This window comes from Vulpes lagopus, chromosome 10, assembly GCF_018345385.1.
Source record: "Vulpes lagopus strain Blue_001 chromosome 10, ASM1834538v1, whole genome shotgun sequence".
Taxonomy (NCBI): Eukaryota; Metazoa; Chordata; class Mammalia; order Carnivora; family Canidae; genus Vulpes; species Vulpes lagopus.
The window spans coordinates 6226381-6251379 of NC_054833.1; the positions used below are offsets into that span (position 1 = coordinate 6226381).

The 24999-nt window shown below is 45.3% G+C and overlaps 1 long non-coding RNA gene across 1 annotated transcript; it reads right to left on the reverse strand.

The window, feature by feature from the left end:
- Window positions 1-5885: 5885 nt before the first annotated feature.
- On the reverse strand, window positions 5886-24527 carry LOC121500727. Its single transcript, XR_005990446.1, has 3 exons — window positions 24487-24527; window positions 23989-24136; window positions 5886-5976 (listed from the first exon to the last, which is right to left on the reverse strand). It is a non-coding gene; the product is annotated as an uncharacterized LOC121500727 (long non-coding RNA).
- Window positions 24528-24999: the final 472 nt, after the last annotated feature.

A 24999-nucleotide genomic window follows, 5' to 3' on the forward strand; every position in this document is an offset into this window, starting at 1 on the left:
TCTATTTCCTGGATCTGAATGCCTGTTTCCCTTCCCAGATTCGGAAAGTTTTCAGCTAGGATTTGTTCAAATACATATTCTGGCCCTCTGTCCCTTTCCGCGCCCTCAGGAACCCCAATTAAACGTAGGTTTTTCTTCCTCAGGCTATCATTTATTTCCCTTAATCTATCCTCATGGTATTTTAATTGCCTGTCTCTTTTTTCCTCAGTTTCCCTCTTTGCCATCAACTTGTCTTCTATGTCACTCACTCGTTCTTCCACCTCGTCAAGCCTTGTCGTTAGGACTTCTAGCTTGGATTGCATCTCATTTAATTGATTTTTAATTTCTGCCTGATTGGATCTAAATTCTGCAGTCATGAAGTCTCTTGAGTCCTTTATGGTTTTTTCTAGAGCCACCAGTAGCTGTAAAATAGTGCTTCTGAATTGGCTTTCTGACATTGAATTGTAATCCATATTTTGTAACTCTGTGGGAGAGTGGGCTGTTTCTGATTCTTTTTTTTAAGGTGAGGTTTTCCTTCTAGTCATTTTGCTCAGTGCAGAGTGGCCAAAAACAAGTTGTATTGGGAAAAGGAGAAAAAGAGAGAGAAGGAAAGAAAAGAGAAAAAGAAAAAAGAGAAAGAAGAAAAAAATAGGGGAAAAAGAGAAGAAAAAGAAAGGAGAAAAAAGAAAAAAAAGGGGGGGTGGGGGAAGCAATCAGAAATCAAGAAGAAAGAGAGAGGAAAAAAAAGCACAAAACAAAACAAAAAAAACAAAAACAAAAACAAAAAAACAAAAAACAAAAAAACCACGGGTGAGTATCTTCCGATTCTGTGTAGTTTAAGTCCCTTGACTTCCCTTGGAACTGGTCCGTCTCGCTGGTCTTCTGGGGGAGGGGCCTGCTGTGCTGATTCTCAGGTGTGAGCACTTGGGGGAGCTGCTCCGCCCCTGCCTGGTGCAGGGCTCAGTGGGGGTTGTTCACCCCGTGAGGCCCCGGGAGGAAGCCACAGTGGCGGGGGCAGCTCTGGGACCCTGGAGTCAGCTCCCGCAGTAGCTCCGGGGCTCTCCGTCTGCAGGGCCTGGGGGCTCCGGGGCGGGGCCGCTGATCTGCTCAGTTCCAGGCAGGAGCGTCCTCGCTGTCCTGGGCCCTCCCGGCCTCTGCCTGTCCCGGGGGAGGCCGGATCCTGGGCTGTGTCCCGGCGCCCTGTGCTCCGGGGCCTGCGCTGTTGGATTCGCGCTCCCGGCGGTGCAGCCCCCTCCGCGGAGCCGCCGCCCGAGCCCCTCCGAGCTGTTCCCGGAGCCGCGCCGCCCCCTCCGCGGAGCTTCTTCCTCCGCCCGAGCCACCGCCACTGAGCTGTTCCCGGAGCCGAGCAGCCCCCTCCGCGGAGCCGCAGCCCGAGCCCCTCCGAGCTGTTCCCGGAGCCGCGCAGCCCCCTCCGCGGAGCTTCTTCCTCCGCCCGAGCCGCCGCCGCCGAGCTGTTCCCGGAGCCCCGCAGCCCCCTCCGCGGAGCCGCCGCCCGAGCCCCTCCGAGCTGCTCCGGGTCCGCCGAGCGCTGCAGCCCTTAGGGAGCTCGGCGCACTCTCCCGGGGCGCAGTTCCTCTGTTACTGTCCCAGGGAGCCCGAGGGCGTCCCCGCCTTTCTGGGGATCCTGCTCCAATTCCCGGGGAGCCCCTTTCCGCGGGGAAGGTCGGTGCAGCTCCTGCTCCTCCGGGACGGGGCTCTCCTGTCCTGGGGACACTCGCCCCGGCCTCAGCCCGGCTCCTCGGGGCCCCTCCCCCTTGGAGGCCTTTTGTGTCTTTATTTCTTTTTCCCCGTCTTCCTACCTTGATAGAAGCGTGAACTCTTCTCACTGTAGCGTTCCAGCTGGTCTCTCTTTAAATCTCAGGCCGAATTCGTAGGTTTTCAGGATGATTGGATGGTTTTCTAGGTAATTTGCTGAGGACAGGGGACCTGGGGACCCTGCTCTGCCGCCTTCTTGCCCCTCCCCCGAGGCCTTCGTTTTTAAATGATTCTAAAGACTAAACTCACTTTGGAGGACCATTTCTCAGGGAGCTCATATGTAACAAATGAAGAATTGTCAGGACAGTTTAGCTTATTATTTGTCGCCTCTAAAATTCCTGTTAACACACTAAGTCAGAAAATAATCCTAATTTTCTTGGACATTGGAATCCTGGACAAAAGGAGGGCAACTGGCACTTATTTTCAGTTTGTGGAAAAGCATCTTTTCTTTTTGGAATTGTGGCTAATTTAAGTGCTCATGAAGGAATGAAAATTAACCTTTCCAGTTGGCCTTTTCAACAGTGAAGAAGGGTCATTTAAAAAAAATTTTTTTTTAATTTTATTTAAGGGGCACCTGGGTGGCTCAGTGGTTGAGCATCTGCCTTAGGCTCAGGTCATGATCCCAGGGTCTGGGATAGAGTCCTGCATTGGGTTCCCCGCAGGGAGCCTGCTTTTCCCTCTGCCTATGTCTCTGCTTCTCTGTGTCTCTAATGAATAAATAAAATCTTTTTAAAAATTTTTATTTGAATTCAAATTATGAACATATAGTGTAATACCCAGTGCTTATCGTCATGTGTCCTCCTTAGTGCCTGTCACCCAGCTACCCATCCCCCACCTCCCTTTCTGTAACCTTTTCTTTGTTTCCCAGAGTTAGGAGTCTCTCGTGGTTTGGCTCCCTCTCTAATTATTCCCTACTCAGTTCCCCTCCTTTCCCTTATGGTCCCTTTCACTATTTCTTATATTCCACATATGACTGAAACCATATGATAATTGTCTTTCTTTGACTGCCTTATTTCACTCAGCATAATACCCTCCAGTTCCATCCATGTTGAAGTAAATGGTGGGTATTCATTCTTTCTGATGGCGGAGTAATATTCCATTATATATCACATCTTCTTTATCCACTCATCTATTGAAAGACATCGTGGCTCCTTCCACAGTTTGGCTATTACGGACATTGCTGCTATAAACATTGGGGTGCAGGTGTTCTGGCGTTCCACTACATCTCTATCTTTGTGGTAAATACCCAGTAGTGCACTTGCTAAGTCATAGGGCAGCTCTATTTTTAACTCTTGAGGAACCTCCACACTGTTTTCCAGAGTGGCTGCACCAGCTTGCATTCCCACCAACAGTGCAAGAGGGTTCCCAAGAAGGGTCATTTTAACATAATCAAAAGGAGTGCTTCCCTTTTGTGGCCTTGTAATTTACTTCCCTCCCTCCTCTCTCCCTCCTTCCTTCCTTCCATCTTTCCTTCCTTCCTAGACTTATTTATTTTAAAGGGGTGGTGGGGGAGCAGGGAGAGGGATAGAGAGTCCCAGCTGACTCTGTGCTAAGTGTGGAGCCTGATGCAGGGCTCCATCTCATGACCCTGAGATCACAAACAGAGCTGAAACCAAGAGCTGATTGCCCAAATGACTGAGCCACCAGGCACCCCTGTGACTTGCTTTCTTAAAAATAAAGCTTGGTTGGGGGATCCCTGGGTGGCTCAGTGGTTTAGCGTCTGCCTGTGGCCCAGGGCGTGATCCTGGAGTCCCAGGTTCGAGTCCCACATCAGGCTTCCCACATGGAGCCTGCTTCTCCTCTGCCTGTATCTTGCCCTTTCTCTCTCTCTCTCTGTCTCTCATGAATAAATAAATAAAATCTTTAAAAAATAAAGCTTCGTCAAGCAACTTAACTTTGCTTTTAAAATTCTATTTTAAAAATTAGCCTCTTTGGAGGATAAGACCAAGGGCGATAATTTGCAGTGTTTTTATTTCTCTGTAGTGTCTCACTAACCCATAAGAAATATGTGTTGCTTTTATCATTTTAAAACCTTGTTTATAAATACATATACATTGAAAAACCCTAGGGTTCTTATAAGACAAATTAAAACCTTTCTTGAGCATCATTATGGAATAAAAATAGGGGTAGGTAGGTCGACTTAATTTAATGATATAGCAAACTTAGACCAATGTGGCCATTCCCTATATACCCCAGGGGCTGGGGGCAGTGGTGTGTGGATACAAGTGTAAGGAGCGGCTTCCCCACAGGAAGGGAAAAATTTGTGGCCTTGTGGCCTGATTTGTGGCCTTGTTTATTTTCATGGTGGATCTCAAGCTACTTTGTGATGTCTTGAAGGCAGAGTTGAGGAGCAAAGTTGCATGCTGACCTCTTTTGAGGCCACAGGGGCTAGTGCATATGCCCAGCACACCAGTGGGATAGCAGGTGTACACACAGGCACACATCCTCACCACCAGGGCTGTGTTACAGTGAAAGTACATCTCAGACTGGGTCTGCAAACATTTACCAGCAAACGGTCATACATACAGCACATGTTCTGGGAAGGTAAGTCAAGTCCCAGGTCTCTGCCCTTCTAGGCACTCCCATGAGAGCTGTCTGAGAAAGATTCCTTTGAGTCACATATTCCCAAACCTTAGCAGCAGGATTCAGTTTACTTTCCAGTGGATATCACGTAACAGAATCAGGACCAAACAAGATGGCATTCCGAGGCATGCAAACAGCCAGGCGGGCTACATCCTGAAACCCTGTGTATACAAGGACAAAGGTGCCAGGAGACTGTCCCCAGCCAGCCCAAGCATCTTGAACACCGCTCGGCTTGATGAGCACAGTTGCTCTCTCACACCTACACTAGGTGGCAGAGCCAAGAAGTGAAGCCTTGAAAGAGCTACGTCGAGACGTGGGGACAGAGGATTACCAATGGCAGTGAACCACCCTGCCCAGAGTACACATGCCCCACTGCAGAGTAGAGATTAAAAACCCATGTCTGTCTATCTCATGGCTGGGCTTTTGGAACACACAGGCCCCTAGGTCTAAGTAAAACCGGTGCCAGCCTGGTCCCACACACTCCCCAGGGGCTGTCAGCTGAGGTGCACCCGTTCCATCCCACATGGCCTGCCTCCGTGTGGGAAAGGGCAGCTGGGTTGAAGGCCTTTGGGCAACTGGACCACTGATTGGTCCGATGGCCAGGTCGACCTAATGTCCTGGTCTCCAGATTTGCTGCAGGACAACTCTGGAGCCTATTCCCATGGGCTTGGGTCCATAGCTAGGCTTTGGCAGGTTACTCCGGGGAAGGAGGTGGTAAAGTCAGAAGACAGCTAAGCAGTCCAGAGAAACCTAGGGCTGAACATCAACATTAAGATCCACAATGCCTGGGCCAGCTCCTTTCATGGGATCTCGGCCTATGTCCACAGCTGCTGGTCACGTGACCTGAGGCAAGTCATATAGTCTTTGGAGCCTCTTGATTCCTTATCTATAAAACGGAGATGCTGTGACTAAATGAAAAACAGCCTCTGCAGTGCGGTCACAGGCATTGTAGGACACTCACATTTTTTTTTTTAATTTTCCTTTTAAGATTTATAGAGAGCAGGAGCAGGGGGAGGGGAGAAGGGAGAAGGAGAGAGAGAATCTCAAGCAGACTCTGCACCCAGCATGCAGCCCAACGCAGAGCTCGGGATCTCATGACCCCAAGACCACGACCTGAGCTGAAACCAAGACTTGGATGCTTAACAGACCAAGCCACTCTGGTGCCCCAGGTCACTCAAATTTTTATTATTTTTGTTAATCTTGACTAACTGATGTGAGGCTGAAAAGTCAGGGCTGATGTCATGTGACAAGAAACTCTTTAAAAACATGAAACAATGCTTTATATTCCTCAAGTTTTCTCCTTCCTCCCTCATTCCTATCATTTATTCTGAATCCAATTTCTTGAATTAATTTATCAATCTATCAATTAATGATCTCTTATTTTGTTTCTTCTTTCTTTCTTTCTCTTTTTCTTCTTCTTCTTCTTCTTCTTCTTCTTCTTCTTCTTCTTCTTCTTCTTCTTCTTCTTCTTCTTCTTCTCTTCTTCTTCTTCTTCTTCTTCTTCTTCTTCTTCTTCTTTCTTCTTCTTTCTTCTTCTTCTTCTTCTTCTTCTCCTCCTCCTCCTCTTCTTCTTCTCCTTTCTTTTTTGCATTATATTGATCCCAGACTTGAGAAAGATGGGGAGGCTCTGGGCAGGAACTGGGAGAAATGCAACATTGTCATCATTTTTACACACTAAAAAAATAAGAGCTAAATATAGTTCACTGATTATTCGGGAAAAGAGGGTCTAGATTTGCTGATCTCATATCATCACTTTTATTTCTGCTTGACTATCATGCCTCCTACTGTTTTAACCCAGTTTTTAAAATTTATTCTACGCACTCCAGCAGCATCCTGCCTGTCATGAGCAGTTTTTATTGCCATGATATGTCATGCCAAGAGATTTGTTGCTGCTGACAACATCTTTAGGGGATAACATGATTTAATGATCAAGCCTCTGTGAGTAAATACATAAGCACAAACATAGGCCAGAACATATCGCCCGTAGACACTATCAGGTTAACAAAGATTTCTTCACTTCTGAGAAACTGGCCCAAATCTCAGGACTTTTCTTTATTCTTTCCATTTGTCTGGTTCCCTCTAATGCCTTGGTTACACATTCTGCAAAAGCATCAAGTGAGGTCTGGCTGGCAGGCCTGAGATCGCAGTGTCCTTCTACCCTGTCAGTGCCAGCCTGCTGAGGACCTGGGTGACAAGGAGTGAGCAAGTGCACAGCACAGAGGCGGGCTGACCAGGGAGGGGAAACATGAGCTCATTCCTTCCCTGCTCCCCCTGTCTGTCAGGAGACAGAGGCCACTGAAGGCCGTAGGTCCAGTCAGAAGATTCCCCAGAGGCCTGGCTCTGCAGGAACTGCCAGGGCTGTGCTTGCTACCGGTGCAACCGTGCCTGTGCAACCTTCCTTGGGAGCACCTCCTGGGCAGATGCCCCATGATAGGCTAGTCCAAGTCACCAGAGACAGCATTCCACCCCAGTTTTTCCCAAGGCACCATATTAGGGTCTAAAGACCCAGAGGCAGATAGTAGTCTAATTCCTATTTTATGTCAGAAAGGATGATGTCTACACCCAATAAAAATGGGTTAAGACTGCTCAGTGGGAATATTTAAAAGTCAGCTCGGCCAGTGGCAGGTGCCTATGGCTCTAATGCACACAGTTTTGGGCAGGGGTTCAGAGCTGTTACAGCTAGAGGGCATTTGTACTACCTGGAAGCATCTTAGAGTCTCTACCCTCTTCCTATTAGTGGGAGAGGGAGACAGAGAGTGAGAGGGCAGGAGGGATTCCCACTCCACCTAAAGCTACGACAGGACACCCTCCCTGGCAGGGGCAGCACGGGGGACAGATTCGAGAACTCCCTGACCTGAGCCATGCACCCTGAGCCATGCACCCTGCAAAGGTTCGTCTCCAAGCATAAACAGTGGTGCTTCATTTTTAGAGGCAAAGATACTCTCCTCAAGAGTTGCACAATGAGGGGCGCCTGGGTGGCTCAGTGGGTTAAGTGTCTGACTCTTGATTTCGGCTCAGGTCATGATCTCCGGGTTGTGAAATTAAGCCTGTGAGGGCTCTATGCTGGGCATGGAGCCTGCTTGAGATTCTCTCTCTCTACCTCCCTTTGTCTGCCCCCCACCTCCTGTTTAAAAAAAAAAAGTTGCACAATTAAAGACTGAGTCAGTAGAACTATATAAATCCATTGATGACACTCTCTAGTGGAGAAAATCCTCTTTTCCCCCCTTAAAGAAAATGACTTGGCCAGCTCCTGGAATGAGGAAGAAGGGGTGAAGGGGAAGCTCAGAAGGGGCAGGATACATGAAATATAAGAAGAAAGCACTGGGGGCATGGGGGTGGGAGGGGAGCTGTGAAGCAGGGAGGGAGGGAGGGAGTTCCTTATGGTCCCCAGGGAGGTCTGACTTCCCTTCTGTGCACTTAGGGACAATCCCCTTGGCCTCTTTCCCCTGTTCAAGCCTCCTCACTCCCTACCCCGAGTTCCTGCTCCAGGGGTAGCTAAGCCTACCTCTGCTCAGACCAAGCTGCCAGTCAGGTTCCCGGGCTCTAGGATCCAGCAGAGAAAATCTTACTCACCTCCCTATATTTCACTTACAGCCCCAAGACAGTATTATTATAAGCACATATATCAATGAATATATCTAAATATATATACCATACAAGCATATAAGCCAATGGTTTTATATTAAAAAAAATCTTTTATGGGGCACCTGGGTGGCTCAGTTGGTTGAGCATCTGACTCTTGGTTTCTGCTGGGGTCATGGTGTCAGGGTCGTGGGATCAAGCCCAACTGGCTCTGTATTCAATGTGGAGTCTGCTTGAGATTCTCTCCCTCTGCCCCTCCCTCTGCTGGCACACGTAATCTCTCTCTCTCTCTCTCTCAAATAAATGAATAATCCTAAAAAAAAAAAAAAATCTAGTTTACTGACTTCTCTTCTCAAGGGCTTGATTTAGCTCAGCCCCTAAAGAAAGGAATGATCTTGAAGACTCACACATAACTCTCTGCTAAAGATGCCTCTTTTTATGGGTTGAATTCTGTTCCTCAAAAGGATGGACTGAAGCCCTTCCTAATGCCCATACTTGTGACTGTGTCCTTATTTGGAAATACGGTCGTTGTGGATGTAATGGAGTTGAGATGAGGTCGTGAGGCTGGGCACTCAAGCCAACATGACTGGTGTCTTTATAAGAGAGAGAAGAATGTGTGAAGATACAGACACACAGGGGGGGATGGTGGCCATGTGAAGACAGGGTCAGACGTGGGAGTAATGCAGCCACAAACCGAGAATGCCTGGGGCTGCCAGAAGCTAGAAGAAGCAAGGGAGGATCCTCTCCAAGAGGACTTGGAGGGAGCAAAGACCTGCCAACATCTTGGTTTTGGACTTCTGGCTGTGAGAGAACCAGTTTCTCCGGTTTCACATCAGCTGGTTTGTGCGACGACTTTGCTATAGGCAGTTCCAGGAGACTAACAAACCTCCTTGGCCTTCACTGGCCTACAGGCCTTGACTGAATAATATCATGACCCTTTACTCTCTGTTCCCTGAGGGTGAGTCCCTTTCCAGAGGCTCCTTGGATCACCTGCCAATGGGTCTCGGTGGGACCACCCCACCCTTCCAGATACACCTCGCTCCTAGAATGAAAACAGCTAACCCTCTTCAGCTGGAGCTTCTGCTATTTTTCTCTGAAACATGTCTTTTTCTAAATGTTGTAGACAGAGAGTCCTCTTCAAAACCTATCTTCAAAATTCTCATTTTCTTTTTTTTATAAGATTTTACTCATTTATTAGAAAAAGAGAGAGAGAATGAGCAAGGGGAGGAGCAAAGTGAGAGGGACGAGCAGACTCCATGCTAAGCATGGAGCCCAATGTGGGGCTCGATCTCACCACCCTGAGATCATGACCTGGACCAAAATCAAGAGTTGGATGCTCAATCAACTGAGCCACCCAGGCACCCCTAGAATTCTCCACTTCAACAGCATTTACTGACTAGCTACTGTATACCAACTACTATTTTAGATCAGTGGGGAAGGTTCAAATGAAGTAGATGGTCTCTGCCTTTAAGAAGCTGATGTTCTTGCTAGAGAGGAGAGAGTATATTTGTTTTAAGTGGGCTCTAACTAATAGCATCTAATTCAATGCAAAACATGGTGCAGAGCTCAGGTTCTGAGCATAGGGCCCCAAGATGCCAGAAGCAGCTCCATGCAGACAGGCTTGAGGAGCAGGAAGGCAGCAGTAGGATGGGGAGGTGGAATATTGTGGAACATCCACCTGCCTGGAGCGGAAGACCAGAGAGTCATGACCAAAAAAATGTTCCCAAGATTGCAGAGGGCCTTGAAATCTCAGCAGGGAGATGTCCCTTTGCCTTCAATTGCTGAGGGAAGTGGATGGCTCCACAGGGTAAAATGGGCAGCATGCTAATTAGCTAGCCTGACCCTAAGTTATGATTTTTTACTCTTTGTTTCTATGAGTTTCAAAACTCCTTTGGGACTAGATGTAAATATCCTTTTTTTGTTGTTGTTTTAAAGATTTTGTTTATTTATTCATGACAGACACACAGAGAGGCAGAGACACAGGCAGAGGGAGAAGCAGCCTCCATGCAGGGAGCCCAACACGGGACTCGATCCCAGGACTCTAGGATCACGCCCTGGGCCAAAGGCAGGCGCTCAACCGCTGAGCCACCCGGGCGTCCCTAGATGTAAGTATCCTACTTGCAAGAGCAATTCTCCAAAGATTAACAGAGCAGTGAAATGTCCTGGTGACTCTCCAAAATATCTCGTCCCCTCCCTCCTGCCATAAACAGACTCCCCGCCTCCACGGTTGCACGTGGTGGGGAGGCTGGGCATGTATGAGGTGTCTTCAGGGTGCTCTCAGCGACAGGTTCCACAAATAGCCCTGCAAGCATTCCTCAGCCACGAGCTGCGGATGCCAGATGCTGTTAGCAGCTCGGAACCGTGAAGACCAGAAACAGGGGCCCTGGCGATACCAGCATAATCTAGCTCCTGGTGGTCAGGCTCCTATCACAAGTACCCACTGACTAAGTGGGGAACAATCTTCTTTCCAGGAACAGCCCCCTGGCCTTTGTGCTTTGCTGTTGGCACGCTTGGTCTGTGAACACCAGGCAGCTGAGTTTAGGGTGCCGAGCTCCACAAAGTCGTTGAGATGGACTTTCGGAATGCTGGTGTCACTGAGTGATCCAGACCATCCACGAGGGGAGACCCGGTGGTCCTAAACACTCATTCACACTCCAGCGGGACCTAAGGATGGATGTTTGGAAGCATCACCCAGACGTCTCTTGTGTGCTGTTAAACTTTCAGGATTGCTCTTGTAAGTGAGTGCCTATCTCCGATCCCTAAGGATTTTGGCAACACTATGCCCTCAGCTGCAGTGTGCAATGATGCATTTGTGACAAACGGGCCCTCTGCTTGCTCCACCGGCTCCGAGCTGCATGCCCTTTCGCTCCTCCTTCTACTCGGAGGGGTTGGGCAGTCTTCAGAGATTTGCTGCCAGTGTCCAGACAGGTTCATCACCCAAGCTATTGTCTGGAAGAAGTCTGTGTGCAGCTATTTTGCCACCTTCCTGCTAGATGTGGAGACCTTACCATTAGATCTACCTGGAGAGGCAGGGCAGAGCCATCCGGGCGCCCTAAGACAAGAATTCAGGCCCAGGACCTCACCCTATTGCCACTTCACACTTTCTCAAGTGAAGCAGAAACAGATCTGTCATCTCTCTTCCCACAGACATAACGTGTCCTTGAATATAAATGATTTTTATTATAGAAAAGGGATAAGCAAACTTTTTTCTTTTCTTTCTTTTTTAGCAAACTTTTTTTCTGTTAAGGGTCAAGTAGTAAACATTTCAGGCTCTGTGAACCTCGTGGTCTCTGTCTCAACTGCTGAGCTCCCCATTGGAGTGCAACAGCAGCCACAGATGATCATAAGCAAATGAGTATGGCTGTGTCCCAATAAAACTTTATTTACAAAGGGCATTGTGACAGATTTAGCCTACAGGCCATTCTCTGTTACAGATGTACATATATAAGTCTTTTTGAGCAGCCTGTTACAATTTTGGAAGTGCTTTTGCAGACATCTTTGTTTCTCCTAACCGTAACTGGCAGGAGGCCAGTGCTGTGTACGCCCATTTTATATGTAAGGCAGTTGAAGCTCACTAATAACTTACCTGATGCCAATAGTTAGGAGATCACAGAGAGAAGGTTCAGACCCAGGTCTATTGTTCCAAAGTCCCAACATGTCTTCCACCATGCCAGTATTTTCCAGAATGTGTCTCTCCCCATTGAGAGGAGTTACGTGAAAGAGAAGTACTGGAGTCAAGTAAGTTTGGGAAACCCCGCATTAACTGAGGTTAAGGAGGCTTTTAATGTTTATTATGAATTTCCAAGTGGGGATTACAGCATGCTAAGTTTTCTAAACATATCAGACGCCAGACCTCTTCTATTTTCCTGTCAAAGCAGCTTTCAAGACTCCATGCTTCTTGGATCGGAGTCTAGGAAAGCCTTTGCAAAGCAGAAAAGCAAGCTACAGAGAAGACATTTCAGAGAAGAAATGTTGAACTGGGAAGTTGGACAGGTGAGGGCCCATGGCAGCCCGCTGAAGACAGACCATGGATTTTGATCAGATCTTGGTGCAGCAAAGCAATAACTCAATGGAATTGGGGACCACTATACCCTAGACACAAGCTCAGTACAATGCAGGTAACCCACAAAAGTGAGGAGGGAAACGCATTTTGCTCTGCTCACACTATATGTGTCTCTGCTTCTTCTCCTTGCCAGGAGGAATTACTAATCTGATTAGTCACAATCCAAATTGATGATTGGGCCTCTTTCCCTTGCAATCTCGTGAGTGGAGGGCACAGGCACTAGCCAAGATGCAGCATGGGGTTTGGTTGCAGTCCACAGTGTCTAAAGAAATGCTCCTTTTTATGATGACAGTTGCCAGTTACAGTGAATACAGTATTTCATCGAGCCAACCATAGATGTAAATGTTCCCTGGGAAAGGTTTCGATGACTGTCTTAAAGGTATTTATGACTAGAAACCCAGGAATGTCTGAACCCCATCTGCAAACACCCCACCGCCCTCCAGGATTCTGGAAGGAATAGTAGTAAAGGAACAGTAACAGGATAAGATTCCAAATTCACATTCTTAATAATGGCATGAATGCTCCCAAATCCCCAGTGCTGGCTTTCTCTGGTAAAACCAGGACGGGAGCCCACAGCTGAGGTCTCCAGGTCTAAGTGAAGGCTCTGCTCACTCTTTATCATCAAATCCAAGAATCCAGCACACTTGGATTTGTCTGTGGGGAGCTAGAGTTTAAAATATGGCAGGGCCCTAACAGGGGTCCTGCCTCAGTCTACTAATGATGCTGTGTGTAGTGATAGAAGATGTGCAAGAGAGGAGTTCCTTGTGAGCTTCACAGAACAGAGATAAGAAGACATGGGGGAGCAGAGTATGGCTACTGTGTTACAAGCTAGGCCACAAGTCCCACTGGAGCTTGTTGGCTACATTGCCTGTTGCAAGCCAAAGAAGTTAATGCTTGTCACTCAATGTCCTCTGTCTCTTCCTCTCTGGTCACCTCACCAGGGGGTATTGTAGGATGTTGAGGACATTTCTTCCCCTTAAATGTTTAAGGAGCATGATTCAACAAGCAGTTAAGGAGTCTATAATCGCAGGAAGGCAGACAGTCACTGTAGGAGAAGCTTCCCAGGAGGCCAAGCAAACCTGGGATGACAAGGTTCTTGGTAGAACGTGGGCAGGACAGTAACAAAACTATCCTCCCCCACCTTTTGTGAATCAGTGCTCCTCATGCTCGGAGGCACCCAAGAAGGGCTTGCAAGTCCCAGAGACCACTGGGTAAAGCTGCCAGAAACATATAGATCTAGACTACAAATGATTGCTCTTCATAAAGAGTGTGTGACTTCATGCATCTATCTTAAAACTTTTCTGAAGCAAAGTAAAGTACACAAAAGAAATAAAGGCATTTATGCAATTTGGTCAACCAATCTCTAATGACGCACCTATTTCTAAACTTTTTCCTGTGAGCCATCAACAGTTTTGGATACTGTAGTGGGGTAGATGGTGCCCCCCCCCCAAAAAAAGATGTCCAAGTCCTAATCCCTAGAATCTATGATCTTATTTGAAAAAAAAAAGAGTCTTTGCAGATAGAAGTAAGTAATAGATCTTGAGATGAGGAGATGGTTATGGATTATTCAAGGGGACCCTAAATCCAATAAGAAGTGTTGTCAGTAAAAACACACAGATGAAAAAGTGGTGTGAAGATGGGGGCAGAGATGATGAGGATGATGTGACTCCAACCAAGGCAGGCCAGCAGTCCCAGAACCTAGAGGAGGTGAAAGCAGCTTCTCCCCTACAGTCTTTGGGGGGGAGCACAGCCCTGCTGTCACCTTGCTTTTGGACTTCTAGTGTCCAGAACTGTGAAAGAATGAACTTCTGTGGCTTTAAGTCTCCAGCGTGTGGAAATTTGTTACAGGAAAGGAATAAAGGTGCTCCTTTTTTGAGGTACTTTTTTGTTAAATTTCAAATGCACACCTGTGCACTCACACAGACATAGACGCACACACACACACACACACAGATATTCACTCATACTGAGCTTCTGCAAGTCTGTACCTCCAAGTACCAAGACCTCATAGGTGTCCCATCACACAGACCTGGTCTCAGTTCCTCTCTTGGTTCTGGAACAGGCAAGAAGCATCTCATGCTTACGGGTGGCACACTGTGGGTGGGGAGGATGGGAACCTTCCCATAGGCCCAACCAATGGAGTAAGAGGTGATCAGAGACGTTTACCAGGGACTTGACTTTCGTTTCAGAGAAAAGAAAAAATTAAGGTAATGCCACCAAACTCATATCCACCCCCTCACTCTGCTCAGAACAGTGGGGACACCCCTTGGACAGCTCCTTTCTGAGCTACTAAAATGGGATTCCGTCTGGCTGACTTCCTGGGTCTGCAATCCATAGCGCAAATCTCCTTATCCCCTCTCCCATTTAATCTAGGACAGTGTTTTAATTTGGTCTTGGTTCACTGTCTTTGAAGAAGCTTCTGCTTTACCCAGAGTTGATTTTTGTCTCCTGCGAGAAACTACAAGGGCTAGGATAGAGCCTAGGAGAGCACCAGGGAGCATGGGTTAGCTGAGAAAATTATCGGAGTTCCTGACTTGCACAATTACATGGAAGGCCTTTTTGTTTTGTTTTATTTTTATTTTTGTTTTAATCAATCAATTAGGTCAAAAGGCATAGCAGATTTTGGAGGAATGAAATGACCAAAGGGCACTCCCCCTACGAGGATTTGAATAAGCCCATTTCAATGAAGTTTCTGAGAGGAAGGCACTTAATTTTTCTAATAAACAGGTATCCAGCCAGAAGGCAGCTGTAAGCAAATTCTAGGAAAAAAGCAATAGGCAGTGTTCTCAGCAGTCACTTTTCAAGTTTTTAGGGTCTGGTGCTGTACTTTTCCATTACCAAAAAAAAAAAAAAAAGATTATGCATAGAAAAAAAAAAAGGAAACTAGAAGTTACTGCCAAAACAGATCAGTTCCACCAAAAATGTACCAACGAGCACTCTTTTCCCTGCCCTGGAAATTATGTGGCTCTCTCCACCCTTCTAAATTACACTGTCCTGATAGACTTTATTTTCCCACTAAATATACAGAATGGCGATATTAGCTGATAACATGGCCTGTGCTACTTTTGGCAGAACATGTGTGTTGTTGTGTGTGTGGGTTTTTTTTTCCAAGAGCACAACCAGGTTCTGGATCACAAGGCCTTTCGAGATTATGGCCAGTATTTCCCTGTTTCTTGCAAAACTGTGGCGCCTGTCTCTTATAGCAGAGCACAGATGGGGCCCAGAGGCTGCAGCAAGAGTCCACACGCAACCATTGGCAGAAATCATAGCTGAAGAAGAGGTGCATTAACACCATATTTGGATTTTGCCCCATATGTATGTGTCCCTTGATTTACGCCAGATGATACCCGCCGATCATAAATATTCCAGACCCTGAGACAGAGAAAAAGAGTGGCAGTGGGCTCGGTTTCTAAGTTAAAAGCAATGACAGCCTGGATGTAAAAACGGCAGCCAGGAGCCTCAGTGTTGGCCACAGTCTGGGCTCAGGTTGGCCTGGTTAAGAAATCCACCAGCCTGAGAACCCCGGCTGGTCCCCACCTCGATTACTTTCCACCGAGAGAAAAGCATATAATTTCTAAATGGTAGCTTCAAATAAAGGCAATAATTCGTTTCCAGCTGATACAATTGTTTAATAAAACGCCAGCTGGGTCTCCCAAAGTAATATTCTCCTCTCCTCAGCACCAATGAAAACCACCCCATCCTGGGGACCACCAACTCAATCCATACAAAATGTTCTCGACTTGAAGTACCGTGAGATTTTCAATGACAGTCATTTGCCATATGGAGGAATGAAAAAAAGTTTCAGAGATACATAGTAAACTGGAGAAGGGGAAAAAAAAAACTTAACAGAAGGCTGAAACCATTTCACTATTGTAATAATTATTCTTGTAATGTTTTAATCAAAGGAAACAGCCTGTCTCCCTCCCCTCATCTATATTCAAGCCACCACACTTGGTAGGTGTTAATCCCCACGCCTTCAGGCTGTTCGGGGGAGCCGATGTTGGCAGTCCCCAAACTGCAGAAGCCTGTATGATAACAGTACCTGGCACTGCCCTTAATTATCTCAATTATGTTAATGTGTGTTGTTTGTCAACAGCTAGGAAGAGAGGAGACTGGTAGGCACTGGGAGAGATGGGTTTGTGGATGTAGGTTTGGGCAAGGAAGGTTTCTTTCCTGTGAGGAAGTTTTTCAACTTTTTTAAAAAAGGAGTTCATACTTTTGAGAGTAAAAGGAGAAACTGAAAACATCATTCATAAGCTCAGCAGGTAGGCATTTTCTTAGAGTCATTCATCTAGCATGGTTTCAGGAGTTTCTCCTCTTCCCCATAAGTGATCGAAAACAATATAAATCTATAAAAAAGCTAACCAAATGGATGAATGAATGAATACAAATGCTGTGTACGCAGAACACAGGGGATGAGGGTGATTTATTTTTCAGGGGCTAAATAAATAAACAAACCAATTTTAGAAATTAGGATAAATACGATAAACCAGGAGCACATATTTTGGAATGCAACAGGAGAGCATCTGGCTACCCTTCCAAAAGCAGACGATGCTATTTAGCATCCAAAACCCTAAAACTAGCTGATCTTTTTCAGAGCAGCATGGCAAAGTTGGTATAACGAGAGTCCTGGTCAGTTTGCTAGTCTGCTGCACAAACCGCCCCTGGAACCCAACCTGGTCTATCCAACCAGAGACCCACCACAGAAGTGAACTGGGTCAATGGCTGGGGAGGTATCGCTAGTCCCGGATCAAACAACACAGTGCTGGTTCCCATACCAGCAACGGGAGAAGAGGAAAGTATGAGCTGTTTTTCTTAAGCCACATGCTCTTTCTTACCTACCCTGAATTTGAGCTTTTCTGAGTGTTTTCTGAGCTGCTTGGGTGGAGCTCAGTCTAATCACTGGAGGGAGAGGAACAGAGTAAGGCCTCTCCTGAAGGTCTGCATCCTAACTTCGAATGTCGCGGTCTCCTCACCTGCTGAATTGATGCTCACCAAACCAGCTGGTTCTTACCAGTTAGCTCTTGCAGCCTCTGAGTTGTGGCTTGATGGAGGGGCTGGACGAGTAGGGAAGCAAGATGGGACATGAGTAGAGACAGGCACGTTACCAGAAGCATGGAAAGGTATGCTTCGAACTTTTCTGAAGTCCACAGGGACCCCCTGCATGTGTGACTCCTTTCGTGAAGAGACCTCACAGCAGTGCAGTGGAGTGGAGAGAGAGCAAGGTGACCAGCACTCAAGGGCCCGGCTCTTGCACTGACTGGCCGGGTAATTTGGGTCAGTCACTATTTACTCGCTGGGTGACTTGGGTGAGAAACTTAACATTTCTAGGCCAAATTCCTCACCTGTAGAACGGAACTAATACACTAACTCTTTCCTCGGGTGATCTGTAAGAATTAAAGGATGTCAGAGAGAAAATGTGTAAGCTACCAAATGCTCTACAGACGTCATTCCCTCCTGCCCCCCCCCCCTTTAAGACAAATCCTACTTCTCTTTTCAAGTCCTCTTTATTTGCACTGAGGTGCTGGACATGTCACCCTCCCAGAGTGAATTTTCGTCCAATATTCTGTTGAGGAGTGATCTACCTCCTTGGTCATGTGTTAGAATTTAATCCCACAGAGAAAGAAAAAAAATAATTGTCTCCTCCTCATGAAAGGCAATTGTTTTTAGTTTTTTGGTTTTTTTTTTTTTTTTTGGTTTTTGTTCTTGTTTTTTTTAAAGACAACAATACCGATTGGAAATGAAGCCAAATGAAATATAAGTTTGAGATTTCTGCCTGAAAAGAACTGGAGAGAACTGTAGTTTGCAGTGTCCCCAATCAGAGACCAGCTGCCTGGGACAGTGAGGCCTCTTCCTGCTCTGCAACCAGGGTGAGCCAGGGAGATGGGGGCGGGAGGGAGCCCCATGCCCATGGGTACCTTCCACCCGGTCCCCCAAGCCACCAGCGAGCTAGTGGGACCTGGCCTAGTCACTCCCTTCCCCACAATATTTGAACTGTCATAGGGTTGCCAGATACCATCCGGAATACCCGGTTACATTTGAGTTTCAGATAAACAACAAATGGACTTTCAGAAGGAGTGTGTCCCAAATATTGCTAAATCTGGTCATCCTAAACTGTTGCCAGAGACACCAAGGCGATCGTCCGACTTTCTCTTCATCTTCTGTATGTGAAAGAGGAGGCCCTGAGAAACAAAGCTGCCTGTCCCCATAAACAGCAACAGAACAGAGGCCTAGAATGTTCCCAGAGAGCTGACTTTCTACCAATAGTAATTTTATGACTAATTTTTCTTTTTTTTTTTTTCAAAAAAAGCCAATAAATACACAGGACCCTTCACTTTTTTCTGAAAGTCTGTTCCCATAAATCCAGGAAACTATGGAGCTGTGATTAGTGGTTGCTCTTTTTACACCGAAGCCTATGTGTGCCTGTGGCCAACAGAAACAACCAGCACTACTTAGAAGGCTAATTAATGACCACCTAGACCTACCTCCACTGACCACAGGATGTAAGAACAGGAGGGGACTTTGTCTGAGGTCGGTGATTTCACAGGATTTCCACCATGACCTGACGCAAGATAATGAGGTCACCAAGCCAAGAAGGGGCAGATTAAAGACCAGCTAAGAGAGAGGCAGACCAGGAACAGACTTTACCTCAGAACTCAGAACCCCAGTATCTATGTTTGGTCACAGTCTCACCCTTTGCACTTTTGTCCTTTGACCCCACTTTACCCACAGCCCGGAGGATGCCCTTGCCTCATCCCCCTTCCACACCTGGGCCACAGGTGGGTGTACCCATCCATCAAAGCAACTCCATTTCTCCTCTAAGAAGGACAAGGACTGGGAAATGTTTGCACACAGATTCCTACTTCAAGGTCAAAGCAGGCGACAAAAGAAAACTGTGGCAAAATTAAAGCTGGGTTTGAAAGGAGGCTGGAACACATGCTGTGTTTTAGGTGGCTACAGGGGATAGAGATAATACTTCAAGACTTCAATTTCATGAATATAAACCAGTACCTTTTTTTTCCCCTTTTCTTTTCAAATGTTTTCACCTTGTGCTATGAGACACTGGGTACACACAGAGCATTATAAAAAGAACGCTAGGAGACAAGCTTTGTCTCATCACTTTTTTTTTTCCTCTCCGCACTTCAGAGTTGGCCAGAACACTTTAGCTCTGTAATTGGCCAAGTCTCAATGCCTGCAAAGTGTTTCTGGAACTATTTATTGTATCCTCTTCTGTGACTTGCCTTTAACGGCACACACAGCCCACCAAGGGACTTTCCCTTCGTGTTCAGCACTTAGCACTGAATCTCCCTGGCAAGGCTCTCCATGACTGCACAATCTCACACCTGCCAGTGCTGGAAAGTTCTGGAAATAAGGACTCTGCCAGACATTCCTTCAGAGTACTTCACCTCAGCCAGTTCCTCATTCTCCCAGCCATTGCACAAGTAATCAACTTTTTGAACTTGGTTAAACTTTTCACGGCGACAGTGCAAGGAGCATATCCAAGATCTGAAATGGATGCCAAGGTCCTCGGGTTCTAACACTGGCTCTCGTGCTGTTTTTCTTATGGCTTTGCTTTTTATATCATGCCTCACACTTTCCAGAGCGCCCTCATATCCATTCCTCCTTTGTTCTTCATGACAGCTCCATAAGACGGGGTTGGGCAGGTTCAGATCAGATGACACATTTGTGCCAGGTTCTGTGCTAGGCATTTTCATGTATTCTGTCTCATGTGATCCTGTTGACAATCCTACAGGGCAGGCCAAGGGAAGGTACCCACCATGTAGACAAAACACTTGAGGATCAGAGAGGGAATGCCCAAGGGTTGAAAGCTCACCCTTTTCTGTAGTACATATAATCTGTCTTAAACTCTGTGCCTTAGTTGAAATTCTTTCACTAACTACAGTGAGCCTCAGAGGTGGCACCTGTGTAAGTGAATAATATCTGACTTGCACAGATGTGCATTTGTGTTTGACTTAAACACAATGACCACAACTTGCTACTTATGCCCATTCACAGCTTCCTGGACTGAAACTGGCTTCCATTCAGCCCATTGGATGGATAATGCTTCTTGATGTTACAGGAGCAGTGCTAGGTGCCTCTGCTCTGAGCTCCCGGAACACCCTCAATCTTCTCTGTACTATTTTATTAGTAATTAAACTGCTAATGTTAAAATTCTCTATATTTAGTATTTTATACTAGTAATACAACATAAGGTATAAAAGAAAAAAGCTAATCATCTACCCAATCCCATTTCCCCACAGTGGTCATTATTAATACTGTGCTAGGTCTCTGTGCACACATTTCTCCTTGATCATATAAATAGACAAGCTTATACTTATATTTGCTTTTGCTGGCTTATCTTTCACTGAAAGAGACTCATACCTTTTTCACTATTGTGAAACTCTTTTTTTCTTTCTTCTTCCTTTTCTTTTCTTTTTAGTTAATATCTCATGGATATTCTTAAATCCAATCCTTCCCTAATTTCTTTGTGTATGTATATGTATACATGTATATATGTATATGCATAGGTGTGCATACATGTCTATATGCATGTGTACATATGTGTGTACACATATGTGTATGTATGTGTAAATGCATATGTGTATATATGTCTGATTTTCCCTAATTTTTTATGTGTGTGTATGTATGAATATATACATGCATATACACAGTGGAATATCATATAAGACATAATGAAAGTATAAAAATCCCCATGTAGTGGCTATACCATAATTCCCCTTTTGCTGTCTGTTCTTCATCACTATGAACAAAGCTGCAATAAACAAGGTTGAATGTGTAGGGGAGGAATAAAAGCCCAAACTTTACCCACTTAGGTTCAGTTACTGAGGCCTGCTAAGAAAGCTGGCAAAAGACAGATTAACAAGAGAAGTTTACTGCACATAGACACGGGAGTTTTATAGGAAAAAGTGAGAACCCAAGGAGTGGGGAGGCCTGAGGGTATATATACCACTTTAACAAAGGGTGATGAAGTGCGGAAAAATGACAAGATGAAGGAAATGGGGTTTGGGCTTCTAGGAGTAGTAAGTTGTAGGAAAGTACATATATGTGGAGACTAGTGGAAGGTTAGGCTTGTTGATGCAGAATCAAGTAAATGCAGTCTCCCAGGACAATTCATCTCCTCCTCTTGCTTTGAGTCAGGGAGTGGGAAGATCTTTACAAAGGGAACGTGTGCCATGTTTTAGGCAGAAAAGGGGAGGGCAGAGTCACTCTGATGAATCCTCTGACTAAAATTATCCTTCTGCCAAAGTGGCTTTTTTTGGGCGGTGGCATACTCTGATCCTCTTTAAATGTATGTATTTAAATACATACGTATTTACATATATACACGTATACACATACATACATATTTCTATGGATATATTTCCCAGAATGCTGAGTGAAAAGTATATGTGCATTTTATTTGTTCTAAATGTGGCCAGATCTGTTCCACTGATCTATGTGTCTGTTTTTGTGCCAGTACCACACTGTCTTGATGACCACAGCTTTGTAGTACAACCTGAAATCTGGCATTGTGATGCCCCCAGCTATGGTTTTCTTTTTTAAAATTCCCCTGGCTATTCGGGGTCTTTTCTGATTCCACACAAATCTTAAAATAATTTGTTCTAACTCTCTGAAGAAAGTCCATGGTATTTTGATAGGGATTGCATTAAACGTATAAATTGCCCTGGGTAACATTGACATTTTTACAATATTAATTCTGCCAATCCATGAGCATGGAATATTTTTCCATCTCTTTGTGTCTTCCTCAATTTCTATCAGCAATGGCCACAATAGCCAAACTGTGGAAGGAGCCTCGGTGTCCATCGAAAGATGAATGGATAAAGAAGATGTGGTTTATGTATACAATGGAATATTACTCAGCAATTAGAAACGACAAATACCCACCATTTGCTTCAACGTGGATGGAACTGGAGGGTATTATGCTGAGTGAAATAAGTCAATCGGAGAAGGACAAACAGTGTATGTTCTCATTCATTTGGGGAATATGAATAATAGTGAAAGGGAATATAAAGGAAGGGAGAAGAAATGTTGGGAAATATCAGGAAGGGAGACAGAACATAAAGACTCCTAACTCGGGGAAACGAACTAGGGGTGGTGGAAGGGGAGGAGGGCGGGTGTTGGAGGGGAATGGGTGACGGGCACTGAGGTGGACACTTGATGGGATGAGCACTGGGTGTTTTTCTGTATGTTGGTAAATTGAACACCAATAAAAATTAATTAAAAAAAAATAAATGTGGCCAGATCACTTTCCAAAAAGACTAATAATAATTCACCTTTCACACAGCAATGTGATTCCAGGGGCACCCGTCTCTTTCACATCCTGGTTGGCTTTTGGTATTTGTTAGTTTTGTCAATCTAATGAATGTAAAGTGGCACCACTTTGTTATTCTAATTTGCCTTTTGTTCCCTACTAGGGCAGGCTGAGTATCTTTTTACGTGTTTATTGACCACGTGCATTTGCTTTCCCTGAGTTCCCTCTAATTATGTAATTGTTTTCCCTCTCTCCCTGGGGTGTAAGCTCTACTACAGCAGGTACCAAGTACATCTTCTTATTCTGATTATTCTTTCTAGCTCCTGGCATATGGTAAATACAAAATAAAGAGTTGCTTAATGAGTAAGTGAACATCCTACAACCTAGCATTTCTTCTCTGAGGACCTATATTCAAGAAATAATAATGTCTATATGTAAGACTATGCCCGTGAAAATATTCACTATAGGATGTTTTATAACTGGAAATAAAATAGGTAATGATATTTGATACAAAAGGAAAATAATTATGACAATAACTAACTTTTATTTAGTGGAAACTCTCAGGTAGTATGTTAAAAGTTATTTTTAAATAATTTATCCTGTCTAATCCTCACAATATATTACATTTTAAAAAGCTATTAAAACACTGCATGCACAATAAAATTCTAATTCTTTAAAGAAATGTTTCCATATGCATAAATAACTGAAAGATACATACCGCTGTTGACAGCAGTTTATTTGTGTGATTAAAAAAGTATGGATTATTTTAATTTAATTTAATTTTTTTGCCTATACCTACTTTTATCAAAGTCTTCACCTCTTGTAATAAGAAAAAACATGTAAGAAAACTTTTCTCTTAATAATATTATAGTATGTAGAGGTTTCTTCTTATTCTTTTTAAATAAAGTGCATGTATGTATAGATACATACATATAATATATTTTATTACATATAAGTATATATAAATAAGTAAAATAATACATATTATTTTAAAATGTATATTAAAGTGTATATATAGTCTAAGTACATCTATATATGCATAGAGACCTCTCTTTACACACATATATAAATATATATGGATATGAAAACCAAATAAAGTCCTATAATAAAAACTAAAGCTGATAAACACCCAATGAAATAGCTTATTGGCCATCTCATTTTTCCGAGATAATATATGTCCTGGGGCTTGCTTCCCCATGAATGAGGTATATTTGTCTCCCAGTGTTTTAGGGTTGGCCCAAAGGGCCATTAATCATTCTGTCTGGAGCTCAGAGAGAGCCCTCTGGAAACAGGGACGGGGTAACAGGCCTGTCCAGGCTTGGCAGCAGTGATGAAGGTCCCCAGCCGCAGGGCCAAGAAGGTAATGATGAAGAGGGTCATTCCCTACCTCCCTGGCCTGTGTGATAGGTGAGGCCCGCCCCCCCCCCCCCCCCCCCCACTCACACCTTCTGAGGCAGTTCCAGCCCTCAATGTCATACGAAACCCAGTGAGGTTTTCCTCCCCGAGGAGGTCAAGGCTGGGATCCCTGAATTGTGGTATAGTGAGCGGTAGAACATGACAATGATGAAACAATTGACAATAAAACACAAGGCATCTTTCCCCTTAAAGGCAAAAACACCCAAAACCCAAAGAGATAAATGAGTCATAAATTTAAAAAAAAAAAAAAAAAAAAGGCCTACTCTGGTTTTCCCAGTTTGTTTCACCCGAAATTCCCAATCTGTGTATCAGATACCTTGATGGAAGCTGCCGTGAACAAGTCTTCCCGTTCTCTGCCCTCAGAGCACTCATGGGCTGGTTTCATTTCCATTGATTTAACCTATTTCTAAGGACCCTTTGGACACGAAGTAAAGCCCAGGCCCAGTTCAGAGGCTCAAGGAAGCCTGTATGGAGACACAGCACAAACCCCACAGGTCAGTCCCAAAGAATCAATAAAAGCCCTAACATAAATATGGAAACTGGCCAATCCATGTCTCCCCTCCATGGACTCTAGAGTGAGGCCCACCATCCCTCCTGCTGTGCATCCTTTCCATAGTCCAACACCATGGTACCACCCTCTGTGAACCCAGGCCAGGTGTCAATGAAAATCAGCCTGTAGGCAGGGGTATCCATACCATCTAATATGGTCTTCATATTAGAATAAATTTCCTTTTCTCAAGAGACCCGGATGTGCCGTAAACTAACTGCAGCTCCCTTGACATGGGTGGTTATCCCCACAGAGGCAGGTCTTTACCTGGAGAGCTCTGTAGTTGTCAGGTCCCCATGAGCTCTGAACAGCTGTCACCTCTTCCCCTCAGTGGCTGAGCTCTCCTCTCCTTACCCTCCTTCCAAAAATATTCTGTTCCTCACCGTGTGTGTGTGTGTGTGTGTGTGTGTGTGTGTGTGTGTTCATTTGCCTAAGCAAGCTGCTGGTTTTGCTTCTACACCTGACCTGAGAGGGGACCTCACCTGTTTCTGACACTTGGGGTGCAGCACTGTGGAGGCTGGGGGCCTCCTTTCCCATCACAAGATGGCATGGTCCCAGAAGTCAGGACGGGGCCTAGCAGGGGGGAGGTAGGCACAGAAGCAACCAGCCCAGTCACCAGTCACAGGTGGGGGGGGTGGTTATCAAGGGGGCTGCCCCCCTAGTGCACAGAACCCCCTTCTGCTGCTACACAGGAAAATGCAGGAAACCTGTCTGGAGCCGGCTCATACAGACTCCTGAAAGCCCACGATTCAGCTCTAGGGCAAGTTTGGGAGACAGCTG